Here is a 9,269-nt window from a genome sequence, read left to right on the forward strand (position 1 = left end):
TAGGTACACGTCAACTATGACAGACAAATTGAGAGAAAAAAAATCCAGAAAATTCCATTGTAGGATTTTTTAATGAATTTATTTGCAAATTATGGTGGAAAATAAGTATTTGGTCACCTACAAACAAGCAAGATTTCTGGCTCTCACAGACATGTAACTTCTTCTTTAAGAGGCTCCTCTGTCCTCCACTCGTTACCTGTATTAATGGCACCTGTTTGAACTTGTTATCAGTATAAAAGACACCTGTCCACAACCTCAAACAGTCACACTCCAAACTCCACTATGGCCAAGACCAAAGACCTGTCAAAGGACACCATAAACAGAATTGTAGACCTGCACCAGGCTGGGAAGACTGAATCTGCAATAGGTAAGCAGCTTGGTTTGAAGAAATCAACAGTGGGAGCAATTATTAGGAAATGGAAGACATACAAGACCACTGATAATCTCCCTCGATCTGGGGCTCCACGCAAGATCTCACCCCGTGGGGTCAAAATGATCACAAGAACGGTGAGCAAAAATCCCAGAACCACACGGGGGGACCTAGTGAATGACCTGCAGAGAGCTGGGACCAAAGTAACAAAGCCTACCATCAGTAACACACTGCGCCGCCAGGGACTCAAATCCTGCAGTGCAAGACGTGTGCCCCTGCTTAAGCCAGTACATGTCCAGGCCCGTCTAAAGCTTGCTAGAGTGCATTTGGATGATCCAGAAGAGGATTGGGAGAATGTCATATGGTCAGATGAAACCAAAATATAACTTTTTGGTAAAAAGTAAACTCGTCGTGTTTGGAGGACAAAGAATGCTGAGTTGCATTCATGAACACCATACCTACTGTGAAGCATGGTGGTGGAAACATCATGCTTTGGGGCTGTTTTTATGCAAAGGGACCAGGACGACTGATCTGTGTAAAGGAAAGAATTAATGGGGCCATGTATCGTGAAATTTTGAGTGAAAACCTCCTTCCATCAGCAAGGGCATTGAAGAGGAAACGTGGCTAGGTCTTTCAGCATGACAATGATCCCAAACACACCGCCCGGGCAACGAAGGAGTGGCTTCGTAAGAAGCATTTCAAGGTCCTGGAATGGCCTAGCCAGTCTCCAGATCTCAACCCCATAGAAAATCTTTGGAGGGAGTTGAAAGTCCGTGTTGCCCAGCGACAGCCCCACAACATCACTGCTCTAGAGGAGATCTGCATGGAGGAATGGGCCAAAATACCAGCAACAGTGTGTGAAAACCTTGTGAAGACTTACAGAAAACGTTTGACCTGTGTTGTTGCCAACAAAGGGTATATAACAAAGTATTGAGAAACTTTTGTTATTGACCAAATACTTATTTTCCACCATAATTTGCAAATAAATTCATTAAAAATCCTACAATGTGATTTTCTGGAAAAAAAATTCTCATTTTGTCTGTCATAATTGACGTGTACCTATGATGAAAATTACAGGCCTCTCTCATCTTTTTAAGTGGGAGAACTTGCACAATTGGTGGTTGACTAAATACTTTTTTTCCCCACTGTATGTGCCATTTAGAGGGTGAATGGGCAAGAAAGCTTTGAATGGGGTATGGTAGTAGGTGCCAGGCACACCAGTTTGTGTCAAGAACTGCAACACTGCTGGGTTTACATGCTCAACAGTTTCCCGTGTGTATCAAGAATGGTCCATCACCCAAAGGACATCCAGCCAACTTGACACAACTGTGGGAAGCATTGGAGTCAACATGGGCCAGCATCCCTGTGGAATGCTTTCGACACCTTGTATAGCCCATGCCCAGACGAATTGAGGCTGTTCTGAGGTCAAAAGGGTGGGGAGCAACTCAATATTAGGAAGGTGTTCTTAATGTTTTGTACACTCAGTCATAGGAAGTAGTGCACTGAGCTTTTACTAGTCCTGTGTTTGCGGTTTATCCGTCTGTAGCGCATGCAGATATTATTTTTTTACAGTTTCACCGTCAGCTCATACAACAGCTCCAGGTCGAAGTGCATTGCAGCCACAGTAGCAACAGGTTGTAAACAGGAAGTAGCTAATGAGCCCGCACATGTGAAATATGCTTGTAGGTGGGTCCAAAGTAACTAAAGCTAGCCCTATCAAGACCAATATATTTAACGTAGTAGTCGGATGGAACTGCACATCATTTTGTCAGGGAAACGCACAGCATTGGGGCGGAAAAGTCTGATGTTCCCACTTTGGATTTCCCACTTTAAGCCCAAATATAACATACTTTGAATAAAACCATGACTTATTGACTTAAAAGGGTAAGCACTGGTTATCGTCTTTCAGCTAATAAAAAAGTGGATTTTCGCTGGTGTGGGCACTTAAGCATTATTTGTGGTGAGCACACTTGGGACCCAGCCTCCCCTGGCCTCAACCTCTTGGTTGGCAGCAAACTGACCTTTCTGCCACACCATCAGGTCAGTGAGCGTGAGAGAGATCAGTAACTTTGAATTTTACAATAACTACTTGCAGTAAGCTGACAGTAAGTTATTGAAAATAAACGTGAACTTCCTGGTGACCAACTGCCATTAAGTTACTGTAAAATGCACAGTAACCTCTTAACAGTGCAGCTCTTGATTGTCACGTGCTCTTACAAAGATTGTAGAACTGGGAGTGGACAAAATTGAAATTTTTAACAGTCTGTGCCATAAGCACATCTGAAGTATCCTATAAGTATAACTGTAGAACCTGTTATTGGTTCTACCTGGAACCTGAAGGTACTTCATGAGAGGGCTCTATATGGAACTCAAAAGGGTTCCCCTACAGGAACAAATCAAAGGGTTCTATGTGGTACCCCAAAGAGTTCCCCTATAGGGACAAATGACAGAACTCTGTAACCAGAGGGTTCTTCATGACAGGGTTCTACGGAGAACCCAAAAGGGTTCCCCTACAGCAGGGGACAATTACATTCAGATTTTTTCTTGAGCGGGGCCGAAACATAGTTATAGGTAATTTGTACACTGCAAATTGATCGCAAGAATCCCAAACAGATGTAGTTTTTGACAAAAACATAAATCATTTCAAACCTTGATTACATTGGGAGACTATCACATATGCCTCTCTATTTCTGGGTAGGAATACTTGGGAATAGATTTCCAAAATTAAAATCACTTTGAGCTGATTTCCTGGTGATTTTACAGTCTTACATGTCCAACAACTAAAATTATTTTACAATTTATTTTATTATTATTATTATTATTATTATTATTATTATTATTATTATTATTATTATTATTATTTGGCTCAGAATACTTGGGGGTCAAATTAAATCACCCATAGGCCGAATTTGGCCCGTGAGCTGCCTATTGTGGAACCCTGCCCTACAGAGACAAAACGAAGAACCCACAAGGGTTCCTTGTGAGAGGGTTCTAAACAATCTAAGGCTTCTACGTGTCACCTAAAAGGGTTCCCCCATAAGGACAAATGACAGAATGTCTATTGGTTCTACTATTTAAAAAATCTACATCCAGTTGAGTAGCAGGAAATTCAGGTCGCTGGCAACCAAGAAGTTGTCCATTCTAATCCCAAGTGAGGTTGACACCAAGTAATCTGATTTTTGCTGGTCTGCAAAACCACACCCATCATTATCATGCTCTATTGCAGTTAGTTTTTTTTACTGAAGAAAACGCAACATGCAACAATTTCAAAGATTTTACTGCGTTACAGTTCATATAAGGAAATCCGTCAATTGAAATGAATGCATTAGGCCCTAATCTAGGGATTTCACATGACTGGGAAAACAGATAATAAATCTGTTAGTCACAGATACCTTAAAAAATAAGTTGGGGTGTGGATCAGAAAACCAGTGAGTGGTGAAACATCTCCATGCAGCGCGACACATCTCCTTCGCACGTTGATTGTGGCCTGTGGAATGTTGTCCCACTACTTGAGTGCAAACACCAAGTTAGGCATACAGTGCCATGCAAAAGTATTCATTCCCCTTGGCGTTTTTCCTATTTTGTTGCATTACAACCTGTAATTTAAATGGATTTTTATTTGGATTTCATGTAATGTACATACACAAAATAGTCCCAATTGGTGAAGTAAAATGAAAAAAATAACTTGTTTCAAAAAATTCTAAAAGATAAATAACGGAAAAGTGGTGCGTGCATATGTATTCACCCCCTTTGCTATGAAGCCCCTAAATAAGATCTGGTGCAACCAATTACCTTCAGAAGTCACATAATTAGTTAAATAAAGTCCACCTGTGTGCGATCTAAGAGTCACATGATCTGTCACATGATCTCAGTATATATACACCTGATCTGAAAGGCCCCAGAGTCTGCAACACCACTAAGCAAGGGGCACATCCAAGCAAGCGGCACCATGAAGACCAAGGAGCTCTCCAAACAGGTCAGGGACAAAGTTGTGGAGAAGTACAGATCAGGGTTGGGTTATAAAAAAATATCAGAGACTCTGAACATCCCACGGAGCACCATTAAATCCATTATAAAAAAATGGAAAGAATATGGCACCACAACAAACCTGCCAAGAGAGGGCCGCCCACCAAAATTCACAGACCAGGCAAGGAGGGCATTAATAAGCTCCACAGCAGAGATTGGAGTATCTGTCCATAGGACCACTTTAAGCCGTACACTCCACAGAGCTGGGCTTTACGGAAGAGTGGCCAGTAAAAAGCCATTGCTTCAATAAAAAAATAAGCAAACATGTTTGGTGTTCACCAAAAGGCATGTGGGATACTCCCCAAACATATGGAAGAAGGTACTCTGGTCAGATGAGACTAATATTTAGCTTTTTGGCCATCAAGGAAAACGCTATGTCTGGCGCCATCTTCTTCTCTTTCATGACTCTGTCATACAGTACACACTTTTAGTTTTTGTTGTCCTAGGCTACCTGGCTAAAATTCTTCCTCGCTAGCTAGCCTAACTTCCTTTCATGGGCAATGATGCACCAGGCCAGCTAGTTAACATTAGCCTACTATATCTAGTTACATATTGAACTTCCATCCTCTCAGGCCAGGGGCAAAATGTATGAATTTATGGTTAGATCAGAATCGCCGTAATAATCATTGGCCAGTATGGAGAATTAAGTAAAACCAGTCCAAATCCCTATCTCCGTCCGTGGCTAATTTGTGAAAGGTAATATTTTAGCTAGCTAGCGCAACGCTAGCTAGCGCAACGCTGATTGGCTATTATTAATTTTTTTAAATATCAAGGGAAGCCAAATGCTCTCTGGCTTCCCTTGCATTCAATGTTACAATGCAACAATGTCATACTCTTTTTGACCAGACAGCATTAGATAGATGGCCTACACAGGAAAATTATGAAACCCAGAGAGACAAAAGTTTAATTATTTTGTGTTTTTTTCTTGGTGCATTTTTTTGGGAAACACAGGCTTCCCTGGACATCCATGAATACATGCCACTGCTGAGGAGGTGTTTTTGGTGTAACATATTATAGGCCTACTATGCTACAGTATATGCTATTATATTCGGTTCTGTTATGTAAAATACTAATTAATCATTGTGATCTTGCAAGACATAGATCATGTTAGATCAAAGCTGAATCAAACTATTAAACGAGCACCATTGTGAGAAGTGATAATCTTCTATTTGTAATAAGTGATGAGTAGGACTATTAGGCGTAGGCAAAATATCTTGATGAGGGTTATTTTAAGTGATTTGAGCACCCTTCGAATCATGGTGGTGAAAGGACAGCACCGTAACATATCGTTCTGGGTTCCACTGCACAAGAGGGGGTCCGTGGAGTTTTATGAACATCAAGGCAGACACGCTGTGAGTTTGGATCCTCGGTCTCGTTGGTGGGATGATAAGGTTCATGCGGCGGATGAGTTTGTCTGCATACGCAATAGAGGTGGTACGTTTCTGCGTAGCCGTGGGAAGTAGGGGTGCTGAGGGTGCTGCAGCACCCCCTGAAAAATCTGAATAAAATGTAAACAAATTAGACCCAAAAGTAGTGCACTGGGTCTTTATTAGCCCTTTATTAGCAGACCGATACAGCTGTCTATAGCGGGCCGATATAATAATTGAGCTTAGGTGCGTCCTGTTTCCATTGATCATCCTTGAGATGTTTCTAAATTGTAAATTCAACTGATTAGACATGATTTGGAAAGGCAAACACCTGTCTATATAAGGTCCCACAGTTGACAGTGCATGTCAGAGCAAAAACCAAGCCATGAGGTCGAAGGAGTTGTCCGTAGAGCTCCGAGACAGGATTGTTTCGAGGCACAGATCTGGGGAAGGGTACCAAATAAATTGAAGGTCCCCAAGAACACAGTGGCCTCCATCATTCTTAAATGGAAGTAGTTTGGAACAACCAAGACTCTACCTAGAGCTGTAACGTAACAACATTTTGCCCTCAGAACAGCCTCAATTCGTCGGGGCATGGACTCTACAACGTGTCGAAAGCGTTTGCCGAAAAACTGTAGGATTTTAGGGATGGGAAAATAACCTTCCTGCCAAGTAAAAATTAGCCTACTGATTCGGACGGGACTAAAATTACAGATGTGGTGATTTGTGTTCGTACACATAACATTACCTGAGCTCCCCCAGTAAAACGTATCCCGTCTGAAAAGGGCTAAAGTCATGGAAAGAGCTGGTGTTCTAGTTTTGTATACTCCGTGTATCTTTTGATTAATTTCCTTTCACGGTAGCTCCCAATACTTTCACCTACTTAGGGGTCTGTGTGACTTGGAAATTCAAAGACCTGTTACATTTTTATTTCAAGCCAGCCTTGGAGAAATCTAAGCAGGACCTCAATCGCTGGTCGACACTCCCCATATCACATACACTGAGTGTACAAAACATTAAGGACACCTTCGAAATATTGAGTTGCACCCCCTGCTTTTTGCCCTCATAATAGCCTGAATTTGTTGGGGCGTGGACTCTACAAGGTGTCGAAAGCGTTCCACAGGGATGCTGGCCCATGTTGACTCAAATGCTTTCCACAGTTGTGTCAAGTTGGCTGGATGTCCTTTGGGTGATGGACCATTCTTGATACACACGGGAAAGTGTTGAGCATGAAAAACCCAGCAGCTTTGCAGTTCTTGACACAAACCGATGCGTCTGGCACCTACTACCATACCCCATTCAAAGGCACTTAAATATTTTGTCTTCCCCATTCACCTTCTGAATGGCACATGTACACAATCTATGTCTCAAGGCTTAAAAATACTTATTTAACCTGCCTCCTCCCCTTCAACTACACTGATTTGAAGTAGATTTAACAAGTGACATCAATAAGGGATCATAGCTTTCACCTGGATTCACCTGGTCTGTTTATGTCATGGAAAGAGCAGGTGTCCTTGATGTTTTTTTACACTCAGTGTATATCTACTTTAATTTGGAATAAAAAGATCCCACGGTTGCGTAAAGCGTTTTTGAAAAGATATAAAGGAGAGGGGGGTCTTGCTCTACCCAGTTTCCTCCATTACTACTGGGCTGCCAATATTCACAAGATAACCTTTTGGGTCTCTACATTCTTAGAGGGGGAAGGACCAACTGGTGTGGTCCCTTATGGAAAAACACTCATGTCTCCTTAGTCTGTGCCTCCCCAATCTCTCCCACCCACCAGCTGGCTTGATGAATGTTTGAACCTGGATCCCTATGTAAAGGGACACATTTCTATGCTGTATGACATTATTCCGAATATTGCATGCCCCAATCTTGACCATGTAAATCATTCATGGGAGGAAGAGTTTGTAATCGAGATCTCCGATATCACCTGGCATTCTACAATTGACAGGATACACTCATCCTCTATCTACATTTGGGTTAATACAGTTTAAAGTATTTCATCGCCTACACTTCTGCAGGAGTAGACTTGCCAGATAGTATCCTGATATAGACCCAACCTGCTCTATATTCCATCAGGTTCCCGCCACACAGTATCACATGTACTGGTCATGCCCGACACTAGTTCCATTCTGGTCCTCTATCTTTGAGACTTTCTCATATATATGCAATAAGGAAATTGCCCCAACTCCCTTTGTCGCTATTTTTGGTGCAGCCCCCGAAGGGATTACTTTCTGCAACACCCAAGCAGGGGCCATAGCCTTCTCTTCCCTTCTGGCCCACCCACTTATTATTTTAAAGTGGAAGTCAGATACCCCGCCATCGCATACTCACTGAGTTAGGGATGTTATGGCCCATCTTAAACTGGGTTAGAGATGTTATGGCCCATCTCAAACTTGAGAAGGTAAAATATTCCACCCATGGCTCCTCTCAAAAGTTTTATAAGGTCTGGCAGCCATTTCAAATCAAATCAAATGTTATTTGCCACATGCGCCGAATACAACAGGTGTAAATATTACAGTGAAATGCTTACTTACAAGCCCTTAACCAACAATGCATTATTTTCTTATTTTTTCTTATTAAAGAATAAAAGAAAATAGCTAAAGAGCAGCAGTAAAATAACAGTAGGGAGGCCATATACAGGGGGCACTGGCTAGTCGAGGTAATTTAGGTAAATTGTACATGTGGGTAGAGTTAAAGTGACTATGCATAAATAATAAACAGAGTAGAGCAGTGTAAAAGAGGGGGATGGGGTGGGGGTGGGGGGGCAGTGCAAATAGTCTGGGTAGCCATGATTAGCTGTTCAGGAGTCTTATGGCTTGGGGGTAGACGCTGTTGAGAAGCCTTTTGGACCTAGACTTGGCGCTCTGGTACTGCTTGCCATGCGGTAGCAGAGAGAACAGTCTATGACTAGGGTGGCTGGAGTCTTTGACAATTTTGAGGGCCTTCCTCTGACACCGCCTGGTATAGAGGTCCTGGATGGCAGGAAGCTTGGCCCCAGACATGTACTGGGCCGTACGCACTACCCTCTGTAGTGCCTTGCGGTCGGAGGCCGAGCAGTTGCCATACCAGGCGGTGATGCAACCAGTCAGGATGCTCTCGATGGTGCAGCTGTAGAACCGTTTGAGGATCTGAGGACCCATGCCAAATCTTTTCAGTCTCCTGAGGGGGAATAGGCTTTGTCGTGCCCTCTTCACGACTGTCTTGGTGTGTTTGGACCATAATAGTTTGTTGGTGATGTGGACACCAAGGAACTTGAAGCTCTCAACCTGTTCCACTACAGCCCCGTTGATGAGAATGGGGGCGTGCTCAGTCCTCTTTTTTTCCCTGTAGTCCACAATCATCTCCTATGTCTTGATCACGTTGAGGGAGAGGTTGTTATCCTGGCACCACACGGCCAGGTCTCTGACCTCCTCCCTATAGGCTGTCTCATCGTTGTCGGTGATCAGGCCTACCACTGTTGTGTCGTCAGCAAACTTAATGATGGTGTTGGAGTCGTGCCT

The sequence above is a fragment of the Coregonus lavaretus genome (genome assembly GCF_964263955.1).
Source record: "Coregonus lavaretus genome assembly, chromosome: 9".
NCBI lineage: Eukaryota > Metazoa > Chordata > Actinopteri > Salmoniformes > Salmonidae > Coregonus > Coregonus lavaretus.